Raw genomic sequence first — 18,426 nt, 5'->3', positions numbered from 1 at the left:
TTTGCCCCGATCGGATATCGACGTGGACGGATGCTGTCATTAAATGACTCGCGAGTGGGAGCTTGGTCGGCTGCACTGCAGCTGGGCATTAGACGTTAACACCGGCCCAGTACGATGTTTTGAAAGCGTTTTCGAATCGACAAATGTCTTCTTTCCGCAAGCGCTCGCCAAAGACACAGCTATAGTTCCAGCAGACGAGGTGGCCGAGTGGTTAAGGCGTTGGACTGCTAATCCAATGTGCTCTGCACGCGTGGGTTCGAATCCCATCCTCGTCGAAGAATTTTACGTAAAGCACGCGTTTGCGGTCACTCCTTCCCCATGCGAAACGCCTCTCAGTAGTAACAACGAAGCGTGTACGAGGCCGATAGCGTGTGTATGAAATACGAGACCAAAATGCTTACCAGATGAAAGCGCACAACATTCCATAGCGTATGCCCTTCGAATTAAACATCATTTCGAGATGTATAAGCCAATCAAACTTCGGCTCCAGCGAAGAGTATGTCGGTATCTGCGAACGACGAGTTCTTATTTATATTTAAGTGCATACCTGTCGCAGTCATTTTAACGTATCGAGCCTATAATAATCCATCTGTAGCACAACTGTCGCCTCTCGACAGTTTGCTTTGCGTCAGGCCGCCATATACAGAAGCGATTTGGCAGGGCCTACTGGAGAGACTTGACTTTGCAGACATCCGTCGCTAAGGGCCGCCCAAACACCAAGCTCCATCGCAAACAGCAGGACAATCTTGGGCTAGGACGAACGTCAAAACCTTGCAAGTAATATCAGTGTAGCGTATCGAGCTGTACGTTTCGTTGCAGTAAGTCGTGGGAAAGAATGCCCAGCACATTTCTCATGTGCATTAGACGACACTGCATGTCGATACAATGCTTATTCCTGCAGTAAATAAGTGGTCCGGTGATTTTGCCCCGATCGGATATCGACGTGGACGGATGCTGTCATTAAATGACTCGCGAGTGGGAGCTTGGTCGGCTGCACTGCAGCTGGGCATTAGACGTTAACACCGGCCCAGTACGATGTTTTGAAAGCGTTTTCGAATCGACAAATGTCTTCTTTCCGCAAGCGCTCGCCAAAGACACAGCTGTAGTTCCAGCAGACGAGGTGGCCGAGTGGTTAAGGCGTTGGACTGCTAATCCAATGTGCTCTGCACGCGTGGGTTCGAATCCCATCCTCGTCGAAGAATTTTACGTAAAGCACGCGTTTGCGGTCACTCCTTCCCCATGCGAAACGCCTCTCAGTAGTAACAACGAAGCGTGTACGAGGCCGATAGCGTGTGTATGAAATACGAGACCAAAATTCTTACCAGATGAAAGCGCACAACATTCCATAGCGTATGCCCTTCGAATTAAACATCATTTCGAGATGTATAAGCCAATCAAACTTCGGCTCCAGCGAAGAGTATGTCGGTATCTGCGAACGACGAGTTCTTATTTATATTTAAGTGCATACCTGTCGCAGTCATTTTAACGTATCGAGCCTATAATAATCCATCTGTAGCACAACTGTCGCCTCTCGACAGTTTGCTTTGCGTCAGGCCGCCATATACAGAAGCGATTTGGCAGGGCCTACTGGAGAGACTTGACTTTGCAGACATCCGTCGCTAAGGGCCGCCCAAACACCAAGCTCCATCGCAAACAGCAGGACAATCTTGGGCTAGGACGAACGTCAAAACCTTGCAAGTAATATCAGTGTAGCGTATCGAGCTGTACGTTTCGTTGCAGTAAGTCGTGGGAAAGAATGCCCAGCACATTTCTCATGTGCATTAGACGACACTGCATGTCGATACAATGCTTATTCCTGCAGTAAATAAGTGGTCCGGTGATTTTGCCCCGATCGGATATCGACGTGGACGGATGCTGTCATTAAATGACTCGCGAGTGGGAGCTTGGTCGGCTGCACTGCAGCTGGGCATTAGACGTTAACACCGGCCCAGTACGATGTTTTGAAAGCGTTTTCGAATCGACAAATGTCTTCTTTCCGCAAGCGCTCGCCAAAGACACAGCTGTAGTTCCAGCAGACGAGGTGGCCGAGTGGTTAAGGCGTTGGACTGCTAATCCAATGTGCTCTGCACGCGTGGGTTCGAATCCCATCCTCGTCGAAGAATTTTACGTAAAGCACGCGTTTGCGGTCACTCCTTCCCCATGCGAAACGCCTCTCAGTAGTAACAACGAAGCGTGTACGAGGCCGATAGCGTGTGTATGAAATACGAGACCAAAATGCTTACCAGATGAAAGCGCACAACATTCCATAGCGTATGCCCTTCGAATTAAACATCATTTCGAGATGTATAAGCCAATCAAACTTCGGCTCCAGCGAAGAGTATGTCGGTATCTGCGAACGACGAGTTCTTATTTATATTTAAGTGCATACCTGTCGCAGTCATTTTAACGTATCGAGCCTATAATAATCCATCTGTAGCACAACTGTCGCCTCTCGACAGTTTGCTTTGCGTCAGGCCGCCATATACAGAAGCGATTTGGCAGGGCCTACTGGAGAGACTTGACTTTGCAGACATCCGTCGCTAAGGGCCGCCCAAACACCAAGCTCCATCGCAAACAGCAGGACAATCTTGGGCTAGGACGAACGTCAAAACCTTGCAAGTAATATCAGTGTAGCGTATCGAGCTGTACGTTTCGTTGCAGTAAGTCGTGGGAAAGAATGCCCAGCACATTTCTCATGTGCATTAGACGACACTGCATGTCGATACAATGCTTATTCCTGCAGTAAATAAGTGGTCCGGTGATTTTGCCCCGATCGGATATCGACGTGGACGGATGCTGTCATTAAATGACTCGCGAGTGGGAGCTTGGTCGGCTGCACTGCAGCTGGGCATTAGACGTTAACACCGGCCCAGTACGATGTTTTGAAAGCGTTTTCGAATCGACAAATGTCTTCTTTCCGCAAGCGCTCGCCAAAGACACAGCTGTAGTTCCAGCAGACGAGGTGGCCGAGTGGTTAAGGCGTTGGACTGCTAATCCAATGTGCTCTGCACGCGTGGGTTCGAATCCCATCCTCGTCGAAGAATTTTACGTAAAGCACGCGTTTGCGGTCACTCCTTCCCCATGCGAAACGCCTCTCAGTAGTAACAACGAAGCGTGTACGAGGCCGATAGCGTGTGTATGAAATACGAGACCAAAATGCTTACCAGATGAAAGCGCACAACATTCCATAGCGTATGCCCTTCGAATTAAACATCATTTCGAGATGTATAAGCCAATCAAACTTCGGCTCCAGCGAAGAGTATGTCGGTATCTGCGAACGACGAGTTCTTATTTATATTTAAGTGCATACCTGTCGCAGTCATTTTAACGTATCGAGCCTATAATAATCCATCTGTAGCACAACTGTCGCCTCTCGACAGTTTGCTTTGCGTCAGGCCGCCATATACAGAAGCGATTTGGCAGGGCCTACTGGAGAGACTTGACTTTGCAGACATCCGTCGCTAAGGGCCGCCCAAACACCAAGCTCCATCGCAAACAGCAGGACAATCTTGGGCTAGGACGAACGTCAAAACCTTGCAAGTAATATCAGTGTAGCGTATCGAGCTGTACGTTTCGTTGCAGTAAGTCGTGGGAAAGAATGCCCAGCACATTTCTCATGTGCATTAGACGACACTGCATGTCGATACAATGCTTATTCCTGCAGTAAATAAGTGGTCCGGTGATTTTGCCCCGATCGGATATCGACGTGGACGGATGCTGTCATTAAATGACTCGCGAGTGGGAGCTTGGTCGGCTGCACTGCAGCTGGGCATTAGACGTTAACACCGGCCCAGTACGATGTTTTGAAAGCGTTTTCGAATCGACAAATGTCTTCTTTCCGCAAGCGCTCGCCAAAGACACAGCTGTAGTTCCAGCAGACGAGGTGGCCGAGTGGTTAAGGCGTTGGACTGCTAATCCAATGTGCTCTGCACGCGTGGGTTCGAATCCCATCCTCGTCGAAGAATTTTACGTAAAGCACGCGTTTGCGGTCACTCCTTCCCCATGCGAAACGCCTCTCAGTAGTAACAACGAAGCGTGTACGAGGCCGATAGCGTGTGTATGAAATACGAGACCAAAATTCTTACCAGATGAAAGCGCACAACATTCCATAGCGTATGCCCTTCGAATTAAACATCATTTCGAGATGTATAAGCCAATCAAACTTCGGCTCCAGCGAAGAGTATGTCGGTATCTGCGAACGACGAGTTCTTATTTATATTTAAGTGCATACCTGTCGCAGTCATTTTAACGTATCGAGCCTATAATAATCCATCTGTAGCACAACTGTCGCCTCTCGACAGTTTGCTTTGCGTCAGGCCGCCATATACAGAAGCGATTTGGCAGGGCCTACTGGAGAGACTTGACTTTGCAGACATCCGTCGCTAAGGGCCGCCCAAACACCAAGCTCCATCGCAAACAGCAGGACAATCTTGGGCTAGGACGAACGTCAAAACCTTGCAAGTAATATCAGTGTAGCGTATCGAGCTGTACGTTTCGTTGCAGTAAGTCGTGGGAAAGAATGCCCAGCACATTTCTCATGTGCATTAGACGACACTGCATGTCGATACAATGCTTATTCCTGCAGTAAATAAGTGGTCCGGTGATTTTGCCCCGATCGGATATCGACGTGGACGGATGCTGTCATTAAATGACTCGCGAGTGGGAGCTTGGTCGGCTGCACTGCAGCTGGGCATTAGACGTTAACACCGGCCCAGTACGATGTTTTGAAAGCGTTTTCGAATCGACAAATGTCTTCTTTCCGCAAGCGCTCGCCAAAGACACAGCTGTAGTTCCAGCAGACGAGGTGGCCGAGTGGTTAAGGCGTTGGACTGCTAATCCAATGTGCTCTGCACGCGTGGGTTCGAATCCCATCCTCGTCGAAGAATTTTACGTAAAGCACGCGTTTGCGGTCACTCCTTCCCCATGCGAAACGCCTCTCAGTAGTAACAACGAAGCGTGTACGAGGCCGATAGCGTGTGTATGAAATACGAGACCAAAATGCTTACCAGATGAAAGCGCACAACATTCCATAGCGTATGCCCTTCGAATTAAACATCATTTCGAGATGTATAAGCCAATCAAACTTCGGCTCCAGCGAAGAGTATGTCGGTATCTGCGAACGACGAGTTCTTATTTATATTTAAGTGCATACCTGTCGCAGTCATTTTAACGTATCGAGCCTATAATAATCCATCTGTAGCACAACTGTCGCCTCTCGACAGTTTGCTTTGCGTCAGGCCGCCATATACAGAAGCGATTTGGCAGGGCCTACTGGAGAGACTTGACTTTGCAGACATCCGTCGCTAAGGGCCGCCCAAACACCAAGCTCCATCGCAAACAGCAGGACAATCTTGGGCTAGGACGAACGTCAAAACCTTGCAAGTAATATCAGTGTAGCGTATCGAGCTGTACGTTTCGTTGCAGTAAGTCGTGGGAAAGAATGCCCAGCACATTTCTCATGTGCATTAGACGACACTGCATGTCGATACAATGCTTATTCCTGCAGTAAATAAGTGGTCCGGTGATTTTGCCCCGATCGGATATCGACGTGGACGGATGCTGTCATTAAATGACTCGCGAGTGGGAGCTTGGTCGGCTGCACTGCAGCTGGGCATTAGACGTTAACACCGGCCCAGTACGATGTTTTGAAAGCGTTTTCGAATCGACAAATGTCTTCTTTCCGCAAGCGCTCGCCAAAGACACAGCTGTAGTTCCAGCAGACGAGGTGGCCGAGTGGTTAAGGCGTTGGACTGCTAATCCAATGTGCTCTGCACGCGTGGGTTCGAATCCCATCCTCGTCGAAGAATTTTACGTAAAGCACGCGTTTGCGGTCACTCCTTCCCCATGCGAAACGCCTCTCAGTAGTAACAACGAAGCGTGTACGAGGCCGATAGCGTGTGTATGAAATACGAGACCAAAATTCTTACCAGATGAAAGCGCACAACATTCCATAGCGTATGCCCTTCGAATTAAACATCATTTCGAGATGTATAAGCCAATCAAACTTCGGCTCCAGCGAAGAGTATGTCGGTATCTGCGAACGACGAGTTCTTATTTATATTTAAGTGCATACCTGTCGCAGTCATTTTAACGTATCGAGCCTATAATAATCCATCTGTAGCACAACTGTCGCCTCTCGACAGTTTGCTTTGCGTCAGGCCGCCATATACAGAAGCGATTTGGCAGGGCCTACTGGAGAGACTTGACTTTGCAGACATCCGTCGCTAAGGGCCGCCCAAACACCAAGCTCCATCGCAAACAGCAGGACAATCTTGGGCTAGGACGAACGTCAAAACCTTGCTAGTAATATCAGTGTAGCGTATCGAGCTGTACGTTTCGTTGCAGTAAGTCGTGGGAAAGAATGCCCAGCACATTTCTCATGTGCATTAGACGACACTGCATGTCGATACAATGCTTATTCCTGCAGTAAATAAGTGGTCCGGTGATTTTGCCCCGATCGGATATCGACGTGGACGGATGCTGTCATTAAATGACTCGCGAGTGGGAGCTTGGTCGGCTGCACTGCAGCTGGGCATTAGACGTTAACACCGGCCCAGTACGATGTTTTGAAAGCGTTTTCGAATCGACAAATGTCTTCTTTCCGCAAGCGCTCGCCAAAGACACAGCTGTAGTTCCAGCAGACGAGGTGGCCGAGTGGTTAAGGCGTTGGACTGCTAATCCAATGTGCTCTGCACGCGTGGGTTCGAATCCCATCCTCGTCGAAGAATTTTACGTAAAGCACGCGTTTGCGGTCACTCCTTCCCCATGCGAAACGCCTCTCAGTAGTAACAACGAAGCGTGTACGAGGCCGATAGCGTGTGTATGAAATACGAGACCAAAATGCTTACCAGATGAAAGCGCACAACATTCCATAGCGTATGCCCTTCGAATTAAACATCATTTCGAGATGTATAAGCCAATCAAACTTCGGCTCCAGCGAAGAGTATGTCGGTATCTGCGAACGACGAGTTCTTATTTATATTTAAGTGCATACCTGTCGCAGTCATTTTAACGTATCGAGCCTATAATAATCCATCTGTAGCACAACTGTCGCCTCTCGACAGTTTGCTTTGCGTCAGGCCGCCATATACAGAAGCGATTTGGCAGGGCCTACTGGAGAGACTTGACTTTGCAGACATCCGTCGCTAAGGGCCGCCCAAACACCAAGCTCCATCGCAAACAGCAGGACAATCTTGGGCTAGGACGAACGTCAAAACCTTGCAAGTAATATCAGTGTAGCGTATCGAGCTGTACGTTTCGTTGCAGTAAGTCGTGGGAAAGAATGCCCAGCACATTTCTCATGTGCATTAGACGACACTGCATGTCGATACAATGCTTATTCCTGCAGTAAATAAGTGGTCCGGTGATTTTGCCCCGATCGGATATCGACGTGGACGGATGCTGTCATTAAATGACTCGCGAGTGGGAGCTTGGTCGGCTGCACTGCAGCTGGGCATTAGACGTTAACACCGGCCCAGTACGATGTTTTGAAAGCGTTTTCGAATCGACAAATGTCTTCTTTCCGCAAGCGCTCGCCAAAGACACAGCTGTAGTTCCAGCAGACGAGGTGGCCGAGTGGTTAAGGCGTTGGACTGCTAATCCAATGTGCTCTGCACGCGTGGGTTCGAATCCCATCCTCGTCGAAGAATTTTACGTAAAGCACGCGTTTGCGGTCACTCCTTCCCCATGCGAAACGCCTCTCAGTAGTAACAACGAAGCGTGTACGAGGCCGATAGCGTGTGTATGAAATACGAGACCAAAATGCTTACCAGATGAAAGCGCACAACATTCCATAGCGTATGCCCTTCGAATTAAACATCATTTCGAGATGTATAAGCCAATCAAACTTCGGCTCCAGCGAAGAGTATGTCGGTATCTGCGAACGACGAGTTCTTATTTATATTTAAGTGCATACCTGTCGCAGTCATTTTAACGTATCGAGCCTATAATAATCCATCTGTAGCACAACTGTCGCCTCTCGACAGTTTGCTTTGCGTCAGGCCGCCATATACAGAAGCGATTTGGCAGGGCCTACTGGAGAGACTTGACTTTGCAGACATCCGTCGCTAAGGGCCGCCCAAACACCAAGCTCCATCGCAAACAGCAGGACAATCTTGGGCTAGGACGAACGTCAAAACCTTGCAAGTAATATCAGTGTAGCGTATCGAGCTGTACGTTTCGTTGCAGTAAGTCGTGGGAAAGAATGCCCAGCACATTTCTCATGTGCATTAGACGACACTGCATGTCGATACAATGCTTATTCCTGCAGTAAATAAGTGGTCCGGTGATTTTGCCCCGATCGGATATCGACGTGGACGGATGCTGTCATTAAATGACTCGCGAGTGGGAGCTTGGTCGGCTGCACTGCAGCTGGGCATTAGACGTTAACACCGGCCCAGTACGATGTTTTGAAAGCGTTTTCGAATCGACAAATGTCTTCTTTCCGCAAGCGCTCGCCAAAGACACAGCTGTAGTTCCAGCAGACGAGGTGGCCGAGTGGTTAAGGCGTTGGACTGCTAATCCAATGTGCTCTGCACGCGTGGGTTCGAATCCCATCCTCGTCGAAGAATTTTACGTAAAGCACGCGTTTGCGGTCACTCCTTCCCCATGCGAAACGCCTCTCAGTAGTAACAACGAAGCGTGTACGAGGCCGATAGCGTGTGTATGAAATACGAGACCAAAATTCTTACCAGATGAAAGCGCACAACATTCCATAGCGTATGCCCTTCGAATTAAACATCATTTCGAGATGTATAAGCCAATCAAACTTCGGCTCCAGCGAAGAGTATGTCGGTATCTGCGAACGACGAGTTCTTATTTATATTTAAGTGCATACCTGTCGCAGTCATTTTAACGTATCGAGCCTATAATAATCCATCTGTAGCACAACTGTCGCCTCTCGACAGTTTGCTTTGCGTCAGGCCGCCATATACAGAAGCGATTTGGCAGGGCCTACTGGAGAGACTTGACTTTGCAGACATCCGTCGCTAAGGGCCGCCCAAACACCAAGCTCCATCGCAAACAGCAGGACAATCTTGGGCTAGGACGAACGTCAAAACCTTGCAAGTAATATCAGTGTAGCGTATCGAGCTGTACGTTTCGTTGCAGTAAGTCGTGGGAAAGAATGCCCAGCACATTTCTCATGTGCATTAGACGACACTGCATGTCGATACAATGCTTATTCCTGCAGTAAATAAGTGGTCCGGTGATTTTGCCCCGATCGGATATCGACGTGGACGGATGCTGTCATTAAATGACTCGCGAGTGGGAGCTTGGTCGGCTGCACTGCAGCTGGGCATTAGACGTTAACACCGGCCCAGTACGATGTTTTGAAAGCGTTTTCGAATCGACAAATGTCTTCTTTCCGCAAGCGCTCGCCAAAGACACAGCTGTAGTTCCAGCAGACGAGGTGGCCGAGTGGTTAAGGCGTTGGACTGCTAATCCAATGTGCTCTGCACGCGTGGGTTCGAATCCCATCCTCGTCGAAGAATTTTACGTAAAGCACGCGTTTGCGGTCACTCCTTCCCCATGCGAAACGCCTCTCAGTAGTAACAACGAAGCGTGTACGAGGCCGATAGCGTGTGTATGAAATACGAGACCAAAATGCTTACCAGATGAAAGCGCACAACATTCCATAGCGTATGCCCTTCGAATTAAACATCATTTCGAGATGTATAAGCCAATCAAACTTCGGCTCCAGCGAAGAGTATGTCGGTATCTGCGAACGACGAGTTCTTATTTATATTTAAGTGCATACCTGTCGCAGTCATTTTAACGTATCGAGCCTATAATAATCCATCTGTAGCACAACTGTCGCCTCTCGACAGTTTGCTTTGCGTCAGGCCGCCATATACAGAAGCGATTTGGCAGGGCCTACTGGAGAGACTTGACTTTGCAGACATCCGTCGCTAAGGGCCGCCCAAACACCAAGCTCCATCGCAAACAGCAGGACAATCTTGGGCTAGGACGAACGTCAAAACCTTGCAAGTAATATCAGTGTAGCGTATCGAGCTGTACGTTTCGTTGCAGTAAGTCGTGGGAAAGAATGCCCAGCACATTTCTCATGTGCATTAGACGACACTGCATGTCGATACAATGCTTATTCCTGCAGTAAATAAGTGGTCCGGTGATTTTGCCCCGATCGGATATCGACGTGGACGGATGCTGTCATTAAATGACTCGCGAGTGGGAGCTTGGTCGGCTGCACTGCAGCTGGGCATTAGACGTTAACACCGGCCCAGTACGATGTTTTGAAAGCGTTTTCGAATCGACAAATGTCTTCTTTCCGCAAGCGCTCGCCAAAGACACAGCTGTAGTTCCAGCAGACGAGGTGGCCGAGTGGTTAAGGCGTTGGACTGCTAATCCAATGTGCTCTGCACGCGTGGGTTCGAATCCCATCCTCGTCGAAGAATTTTACGTAAAGCACGCGTTTGCGGTCACTCCTTCCCCATGCGAAACGCCTCTCAGTAGTAACAACGAAGCGTGTACGAGGCCGATAGCGTGTGTATGAAATACGAGACCAAAATGCTTACCAGATGAAAGCGCACAACATTCCATAGCGTATGCCCTTCGAATTAAACATCATTTCGAGATGTATAAGCCAATCAAACTTCGGCTCCAGCGAAGAGTATGTCGGTATCTGCGAACGACGAGTTCTTATTTATATTTAAGTGCATACCTGTCGCAGTCATTTTAACGTATCGAGCCTATAATAATCCATCTGTAGCACAACTGTCGCCTCTCGACAGTTTGCTTTGCGTCAGGCCGCCATATACAGAAGCGATTTGGCAGGGCCTACTGGAGAGACTTGACTTTGCAGACATCCGTCGCTAAGGGCCGCCCAAACACCAAGCTCCATCGCAAACAGCAGGACAATCTTGGGCTAGGACGAACGTCAAAACCTTGCAAGTAATATCAGTGTAGCGTATCGAGCTGTACGTTTCGTTGCAGTAAGTCGTGGGAAAGAATGCCCAGCACATTTCTCATGTGCATTAGACGACACTGCATGTCGATACAATGCTTATTCCTGCAGTAAATAAGTGGTCCGGTGATTTTGCCCCGATCGGATATCGACGTGGACGGATGCTGTCATTAAATGACTCGCGAGTGGGAGCTTGGTCGGCTGCACTGCAGCTGGGCATTAGACGTTAACACCGGCCCAGTACGATGTTTTGAAAGCGTTTTCGAATCGACAAATGTCTTCTTTCCGCAAGCGCTCGCCAAAGACACAGCTGTAGTTCCAGCAGACGAGGTGGCCGAGTGGTTAAGGCGTTGGACTGCTAATCCAATGTGCTCTGCACGCGTGGGTTCGAATCCCATCCTCGTCGAAGAATTTTACGTAAAGCACGCGTTTGCGGTCACTCCTTCCCCATGCGAAACGCCTCTCAGTAGTAACAACGAAGCGTGTACGAGGCCGATAGCGTGTGTATGAAATACGAGACCAAAATGCTTACCAGATGAAAGCGCACAACATTCCATAGCGTATGCCCTTCGAATTAAACATCATTTCGAGATGTATAAGCCAATCAAACTTCGGCTCCAGCGAAGAGTATGTCGGTATCTGCGAACGACGAGTTCTTATTTATATTTAAGTGCATACCTGTCGCAGTCATTTTAACGTATCGAGCCTATAATAATCCATCTGTAGCACAACTGTCGCCTCTCGACAGTTTGCTTTGCGTCAGGCCGCCATATACAGAAGCGATTTGGCAGGGCCTACTGGAGAGACTTGACTTTGCAGACATCCGTCGCTAAGGGCCGCCCAAACACCAAGCTCCATCGCAAACAGCAGGACAATCTTGGGCTAGGACGAACGTCAAAACCTTGCAAGTAATATCAGTGTAGCGTATCGAGCTGTACGTTTCGTTGCAGTAAGTCGTGGGAAAGAATGCCCAGCACATTTCTCATGTGCATTAGACGACACTGCATGTCGATACAATGCTTATTCCTGCAGTAAATAAGTGGTCCGGTGATTTTGCCCCGATCGGATATCGACGTGGACGGATGCTGTCATTAAATGACTCGCGAGTGGGAGCTTGGTCGGCTGCACTGCAGCTGGGCATTAGACGTTAACACCGGCCCAGTACGATGTTTTGAAAGCGTTTTCGAATCGACAAATGTCTTCTTTCCGCAAGCGCTCGCCAAAGACACAGCTGTAGTTCCAGCAGACGAGGTGGCCGAGTGGTTAAGGCGTTGGACTGCTAATCCAATGTGCTCTGCACGCGTGGGTTCGAATCCCATCCTCGTCGAAGAATTTTACGTAAAGCACGCGTTTGCGGTCACTCCTTCCCCATGCGAAACGCCTCTCAGTAGTAACAACGAAGCGTGTACGAGGCCGATAGCGTGTGTATGAAATACGAGACCAAAATGCTTACCAGATGAAAGCGCACAACATTCCATAGCGTATGCCCTTCGAATTAAACATCATTTCGAGATGTATAAGCCAATCAAACTTCGGCTCCAGCGAAGAGTATGTCGGTATCTGCGAACGACGAGTTCTTATTTATATTTAAGTGCATACCTGTCGCAGTCATTTTAACGTATCGAGCCTATAATAATCCATCTGTAGCACAACTGTCGCCTCTCGACAGTTTGCTTTGCGTCAGGCCGCCATATACAGAAGCGATTTGGCAGGGCCTACTGGAGAGACTTGACTTTGCAGACATCCGTCGCTAAGGGCCGCCCAAACACCAAGCTCCATCGCAAACAGCAGGACAATCTTGGGCTAGGACGAACGTCAAAACCTTGCAAGTAATATCAGTGTAGCGTATCGAGCTGTACGTTTCGTTGCAGTAAGTCGTGGGAAAGAATGCCCAGCACATTTCTCATGTGCATTAGACGACACTGCATGTCGATACAATGCTTATTCCTGCAGTAAATAAGTGGTCCGGTGATTTTGCCCCGATCGGATATCGACGTGGACGGATGCTGTCATTAAATGACTCGCGAGTGGGAGCTTGGTCGGCTGCACTGCAGCTGGGCATTAGACGTTAACACCGGCCCAGTACGATGTTTTGAAAGCGTTTTCGAATCGACAAATGTCTTCTTTCCGCAAGCGCTCGCCAAAGACACAGCTGTAGTTCCAGCAGACGAGGTGGCCGAGTGGTTAAGGCGTTGGACTGCTAATCCAATGTGCTCTGCACTCGTGGGTTCGAATCCCATCCTCGTCGAAGAATTTTACGTAAAGCACGCGTTTGCGGTCACTCCTTCCCCATGCGAAACGCCTCTCAGTAGTAACAACGAAGCGTGTACGAGGCCGATAGCGTGTGTATGAAATACGAGACCAAAATGCTTACCAGATGAAAGCGCACAACATTCCATAGCGTATGCCCTTCGAATTAAACATCATTTCGAGATGTATAAGCCAATCAAACTTCGGCTCCAGCGAAGAGTATGTCGGTATCTGCGAACGACGAGTTCTTATTTATATTTAAGTGCATACCTGTCGCAGTCATTTTAACGTATCGAGCCTATAATAATCCATCTGTAGCACAACTGTCGCCTCTCGACAGTTTGCTTTGCGTCAGGCCGCCATATACAGAAGCGATTTGGCAGGGCCTACTGGAGAGACTTGACTTTGCAGACATCCGTCGCTAAGGGCCGCCCAAACACCAAGCTCCATCGCAAACAGCAGGACAATCTTGGGCTAGGACGAACGTCAAAACCTTGCAAGTAATATCAGTGTAGCGTATCGAGCTGTACGTTTCGTTGCAGTAAGTCGTGGGAAAGAATGCCCAGCACATTTCTCATGTGCATTAGACGACACTGCATGTCGATACAATGCTTATTCCTGCAGTAAATAAGTGGTCCGGTGATTTTGCCCCGATCGGATATCGACGTGGACGGATGCTGTCATTAAATGACTCGCGAGTGGGAGCTTGGTCGGCTGCACTGCAGCTGGGCATTAGACGTTAACACCGGCCCAGTACGATGTTTTGAAAGCGTTTTCGAATCGACAAATGTCTTCTTTCCGCAAGCGCTCGCCAAAGACACAGCTGTAGTTCCAGCAGACGAGGTGGCCGAGTGGTTAAGGCGTTGGACTGCTAATCCAATGTGCTCTGCACGCGTGGGTTCGAATCCCATCCTCGTCGAAGAATTTTACGTAAAGCACGCGTTTGCGGTCACTCCTTCCCCATGCGAAACGCCTCTCAGTAGTAACAACGAAGCGTGTACGAGGCCGATAGCGTGTGTATGAAATACGAGACCAAAATGCTTACCAGATGAAAGCGCACAACATTCCATAGCGTATGCCCTTCGAATTAAACATCATTTCGAGATGTATAAGCCAATCAAACTTCGGCTCCAGCGAAGAGTATGTCGGTATCTGCGAACGACGAGTTCTTATTTATATTTAAGTGCATACCTGTCGCAGTCATTTTAACGTATCGAGCCTATAATAATCCATCTGTAGCACAACTGTCGCCTCTCGACAGTTTGCTTTGCGTCAGGCCGCCATATACAGAAGCGATTTGGCAGGGCCTACTGGAGAGACTTGACTTTGCAGACATCCGTCGCTAAGGGCCGCCCAAACACCAAGCTCCATCGCAAACAGCAGGACAATCTTGGGCTAGGACGAACGTCAAAACCTTGCAAGTAATATCAGTGTAGCGTATCGAGCTGTACGTTTCGTTGCAGTAAGTCGTGGGAAAGAATGCCCAGCACATTTCTCATGTGCATTAGACGACACTGCATGTCGATACAATGCTTATTCCTGCAGTAAATAAGTGGTCCGGTGATTTTGCCCCGATCGGATATCGACGTGGACGGATGCTGTCATTAAATGACTCGCGAGTGGGAGCTTGGTCGGCTGCACTGCAGCTGGGCATTAGACGTTAACACCGGCCCAGTACGATGTTTTGAAAGCGTTTTCGAATCGACAAATGTCTTCTTTCCGCAAGCGCTCGCCAAAGACACAGCTGTAGTTCCAGCAGACGAGGTGGCCGAGTGGTTAAGGCGTTGGACTGCTAATCCAATGTGCTCTGCACGCGTGGGTTCGAATCCCATCCTCGTCGAAGAATTTTACGTAAAGCACGCGTTTGCGGTCACTCCTTCCCCATGCGAAACGCCTCTCAGTAGTAACAACGAAGCGTGTACGAGGCCGATAGCGTGTGTATGAAATACGAGACCAAAATGCTTACCAGATGAAAGCGCACAACATTCCATAGCGTATGCCCTTCGAATTAAACATCATTTCGAGATGTATAAGCCAATCAAACTTCGGCTCCAGCGAAGAGTATGTCGGTATCTGCGAACGACGAGTTCTTATTTATATTTAAGTGCATACCTGTCGCAGTCATTTTAACGTATCGAGCCTATAATAATCCATCTGTAGCACAACTGTCGCCTCTCGACAGTTTGCTTTGCGTCAGGCCGCCATATACAGAAGCGATTTGGCAGGGCCTACTGGAGAGACTTGACTTTGCAGACATCCGTCGCTAAGGGCCGCCCAAACACCAAGCTCCATCGCAAACAGCAGGACAATCTTGGGCTAGGACGAACGTCAAAACCTTGCAAGTAATATCAGTGTAGCGTATCGAGCTGTACGTTTCGTTGCAGTAAGTCGTGGGAAAGAATGCCCAGCACATTTCTCATGTGCATTAGACGACACTGCATGTCGATACAATGCTTATTCCTGCAGTAAATAAGTGGTCCGGTGATTTTGCCCCGATCGGATATCGACGTGGACGGATGCTGTCATTAAATGACTCGCGAGTGGGAGCTTGGTCGGCTGCACTGCAGCTGGGCATTAGACGTTAACACCGGCCCAGTACGATGTTTTGAAAGCGTTTTCGAATCGACAAATGTCTTCTTTCCGCAAGCGCTCGCCAAAGACACAGCTGTAGTTCCAGCAGACGAGGTGGCCGAGTGGTTAAGGCGTTGGACTGCTAATCCAATGTGCTCTGCACGCGTGGGTTCGAATCCCATCCTCGTCGAAGAATTTTACGTAAAGCACGCGTTTGCGGTCACTCCTTCCCCATGCGAAACGCCTCTCAGTAGTAACAACGAAGCGTGTACGAGGCCGATAGCGTGTGTATGAAATACGAGACAAAAATGCTTACCAGATGAAAGCGCACAACATTCCATAGCGTATGCCCTTCGAATTAAACATCATTTCGAGATGTATAAGCCAATCAAACTTCGGCTCCAGCGAAGAGTATGTCGGTATCTGCGAACGACGAGTTCTTATTTATATTTAAGTGCATACCTGTCGCAGTCATTTTAACGTATCGAGCCTATAATAATCCATCTGTAGCACAACTGTCGCCTCTCGACAGTTTGCTTTGCGTCAGGCCGCCATATACAGAAGCGATTTGGCAGGGCCTACTGGAGAGACTTGACTTTGCAGACATCCGTCGCTAAGGGCCGCCCAAACACCAAGCTCCATCGCAAACAGCAGGACAATCTTGGGCTAGGACGAACGTCAAAACCTTGCAAGTAATATCAGTGTAGCGTATCGAGCTGTACGTTTCGTTGCAGTAAGTCGTGGGAAAGAATGCCCAGCACATTTCTCATGTGCATTAGACGACACTGCATGTCGATACAATGCTTATTCCTGCAGTAAATAAGTGGTCCGGTGATTTTGCCCCGATCGGATATCGACGTGGACGGATGCTGTCATTAAATGACTCGCGAGTGGGAGCTTGGTCGGCTGCACTGCAGCTGGGCATTAGACGTTAACACCGGCCCAGTACGATGTTTTGAAAGCGTTTTCGAATCGACAAATGTCTTCTTTCCGCAAGCGCTCGCCAAAGACACAGCTGTAGTTCCAGCAGACGAGGTGGCCGAGTGGTTAAGGCGTTGGACTGCTAATCCAATGTGCTCTGCACGCGTGGGTTCGAATCCCATCCTCGTCGAAGAATTTTACGTAAAGCACGCGTTTGCGGTCACTCCTTCCCCATGCGAAACGCCTCTCAGTAGTAACAACGAAGCGTGTACGAGGCCGATAGCGTGTGTATGAAATACGAGACCAAAATGCTTACCAGATGAAAGCGCACAACATTCCATAGCGTATGCCCTTCGAATTAAACATCATTTCGAGATGTATAAGCCAATCAAACTTCGGCTCCAGCGAAGAGTATGTCGGTATCTGCGAACGACGAGTTCTTATTTATATTTAAGTGCATACCTGTCGCAGTCATTTTAACGTATCGAGCCTATAATAATCCATCTGTAGCACAACTGTCGCCTCTCGACAGTTTGCTTTGCGTCAGGCCGCCATATACAGAAGCGATTTGGCAGGGCCTACTGGAGAGACTTGACTTTGCAGACATCCGTCGCTAAGGGCCGCCCAAACACCAAGCTCCATCGCAAACAGCAGGACAATCTTGGGCTAGGACGAACGTCAAAACCTTGCAAGTAATATCAGTGTAGCGTATCGAGCTGTACGTTTCGTTGCAGTAAGTCGTGGGAAAGAATGCCCAGCACATTTCTCATGTGCATTAGACGACACTGCATGTCGATACAATGCTTATTCCTGCAGTAAATAAGTGGTCCGGTGATTTTGCCCCGATCGGATATCGACGTGGACGGATGCTGTCATTAAATGACTCGCGAGTGGGAGCTTGGTCGGCTGCACTGCAGCTGGGCATTAGACGTTAACACCGGCCCAGTACGATGTTTTGAAAGCGTTTTCGAATCGACAAATGTCTTCTTTCCGCAAGCGCTCGCCAAAGACACAGCTGTAGTTCCAGCAGACGAGGTGGCCGAGTGGTTAAGGCGTTGGACTGCTAATCCAATGTGCTCTGCACGCGTGGGTTCGAATCCCATCCTCGTCGAAGAATTTTACGTAAAGCACGCGTTTGCGGTCACTCCTTCCCCATGCGAAACGCCTCTCAGTAGTAACAACGAAGCGTGTACGAGGCCGATAGCGTGTGTATGAAATACGAGACCAAAATGCTTACCAGATGAAAGCGCACAACATTCCATAGCGTATGCCCTTCGAATTAAACATCATTTCGAGATGTATAAGCCAATCAAACTTCGGCTCCAGCGAAGAGTATGTCGGTATCTGCGAACGACGAGTTCTTATTTATATTTAAGTGCATACCTGTCGCAGTCATTTTAACGTATCGAGCCTATAATAATCCATCTGTAGCACAACTGTCGCCTCTCGACAGTTTGCTTTGCGTCAGGCCGCCATATACAGAAGCGATTTGGCAGGGCCTACTGGAGAGACTTGACTTTGCAGACATCCGTCGCTAAGGGCCGCCCAAACACCAAGCTCCATCGCAAACAGCAGGACAATCTTGGGCTAGGACGAACGTCAAAACCTTGCAAGTAATATCAGTGTAGCGTATCGAGCTGTACGTTTCGTTGCAGTAAGTCGTGGGAAAGAATGCCCAGCACATTTCTCATGTGCATTAGACGACACTGCATGTCGATACAATGCTTATTCCTGCAGTAAATAAGTGGTCCGGTGATTTTGCC

At 48.8% G+C, this 18,426-nt stretch overlaps 20 non-coding genes across 20 annotated transcripts; all 20 read left to right on the top strand.

Moving 5' to 3' along the window:
• The first annotated feature begins 193 nt into the window (after positions 1–193).
• On the top strand, positions 194–275 carry Trnas-gcu (transfer RNA serine (anticodon GCU)). The gene has a single exon. It is a non-coding gene; the product is annotated as a tRNA-Ser (tRNA).
• Positions 276–1,114: 839 nt separating this feature from the next.
• Positions 1,115–1,196, top strand: Trnas-gcu (transfer RNA serine (anticodon GCU)). The gene has a single exon. It is a non-coding gene; the product is annotated as a tRNA-Ser (tRNA).
• An 839-nt stretch (positions 1,197–2,035) lies between these two features.
• On the top strand, positions 2,036–2,117 carry Trnas-gcu (transfer RNA serine (anticodon GCU)). The gene has a single exon. It is a non-coding gene; the product is annotated as a tRNA-Ser (tRNA).
• An 839-nt stretch (positions 2,118–2,956) lies between these two features.
• Trnas-gcu (transfer RNA serine (anticodon GCU)) lies at positions 2,957–3,038 on the top strand. The gene has a single exon. It is a non-coding gene; the product is annotated as a tRNA-Ser (tRNA).
• An 839-nt stretch (positions 3,039–3,877) lies between these two features.
• Trnas-gcu (transfer RNA serine (anticodon GCU)) lies at positions 3,878–3,959 on the top strand. Its single transcript has one exon. It is a non-coding gene; the product is annotated as a tRNA-Ser (tRNA).
• Positions 3,960–4,798: 839 nt separating this feature from the next.
• On the top strand, positions 4,799–4,880 carry Trnas-gcu (transfer RNA serine (anticodon GCU)). The gene has a single exon. It is a non-coding gene; the product is annotated as a tRNA-Ser (tRNA).
• Positions 4,881–5,719: 839 nt separating this feature from the next.
• Trnas-gcu (transfer RNA serine (anticodon GCU)) lies at positions 5,720–5,801 on the top strand. The gene has a single exon. It is a non-coding gene; the product is annotated as a tRNA-Ser (tRNA).
• Positions 5,802–6,640: 839 nt separating this feature from the next.
• Positions 6,641–6,722, top strand: Trnas-gcu (transfer RNA serine (anticodon GCU)). Its single transcript has one exon. It is a non-coding gene; the product is annotated as a tRNA-Ser (tRNA).
• An 839-nt stretch (positions 6,723–7,561) lies between these two features.
• Trnas-gcu (transfer RNA serine (anticodon GCU)) lies at positions 7,562–7,643 on the top strand. The gene has a single exon. It is a non-coding gene; the product is annotated as a tRNA-Ser (tRNA).
• An 839-nt stretch (positions 7,644–8,482) lies between these two features.
• Positions 8,483–8,564, top strand: Trnas-gcu (transfer RNA serine (anticodon GCU)). Its single transcript has one exon. It is a non-coding gene; the product is annotated as a tRNA-Ser (tRNA).
• Positions 8,565–9,403: 839 nt separating this feature from the next.
• Positions 9,404–9,485, top strand: Trnas-gcu (transfer RNA serine (anticodon GCU)). The gene has a single exon. It is a non-coding gene; the product is annotated as a tRNA-Ser (tRNA).
• An 839-nt stretch (positions 9,486–10,324) lies between these two features.
• Trnas-gcu (transfer RNA serine (anticodon GCU)) lies at positions 10,325–10,406 on the top strand. Its single transcript has one exon. It is a non-coding gene; the product is annotated as a tRNA-Ser (tRNA).
• An 839-nt stretch (positions 10,407–11,245) lies between these two features.
• On the top strand, positions 11,246–11,327 carry Trnas-gcu (transfer RNA serine (anticodon GCU)). The gene has a single exon. It is a non-coding gene; the product is annotated as a tRNA-Ser (tRNA).
• An 839-nt stretch (positions 11,328–12,166) lies between these two features.
• Trnas-gcu (transfer RNA serine (anticodon GCU)) lies at positions 12,167–12,248 on the top strand. Its single transcript has one exon. It is a non-coding gene; the product is annotated as a tRNA-Ser (tRNA).
• Positions 12,249–13,087: 839 nt separating this feature from the next.
• On the top strand, positions 13,088–13,169 carry Trnas-gcu (transfer RNA serine (anticodon GCU)). Its single transcript has one exon. It is a non-coding gene; the product is annotated as a tRNA-Ser (tRNA).
• Positions 13,170–14,008: 839 nt separating this feature from the next.
• Trnas-gcu (transfer RNA serine (anticodon GCU)) lies at positions 14,009–14,090 on the top strand. The gene has a single exon. It is a non-coding gene; the product is annotated as a tRNA-Ser (tRNA).
• Positions 14,091–14,929: 839 nt separating this feature from the next.
• Trnas-gcu (transfer RNA serine (anticodon GCU)) lies at positions 14,930–15,011 on the top strand. Its single transcript has one exon. It is a non-coding gene; the product is annotated as a tRNA-Ser (tRNA).
• An 839-nt stretch (positions 15,012–15,850) lies between these two features.
• Positions 15,851–15,932, top strand: Trnas-gcu (transfer RNA serine (anticodon GCU)). The gene has a single exon. It is a non-coding gene; the product is annotated as a tRNA-Ser (tRNA).
• Positions 15,933–16,771: 839 nt separating this feature from the next.
• Positions 16,772–16,853, top strand: Trnas-gcu (transfer RNA serine (anticodon GCU)). The gene has a single exon. It is a non-coding gene; the product is annotated as a tRNA-Ser (tRNA).
• Positions 16,854–17,692: 839 nt separating this feature from the next.
• Trnas-gcu (transfer RNA serine (anticodon GCU)) lies at positions 17,693–17,774 on the top strand. The gene has a single exon. It is a non-coding gene; the product is annotated as a tRNA-Ser (tRNA).
• Positions 17,775–18,426: the final 652 nt, after the last annotated feature.

The sequence above is a fragment of the Schistocerca gregaria genome, chromosome 2, assembly GCF_023897955.1.
Source record: "Schistocerca gregaria isolate iqSchGreg1 chromosome 2, iqSchGreg1.2, whole genome shotgun sequence".
NCBI lineage: Eukaryota > Metazoa > Arthropoda > Insecta > Orthoptera > Acrididae > Schistocerca > Schistocerca gregaria.
This window is presented reverse-complemented; position numbering and strand designations above follow the sequence as displayed.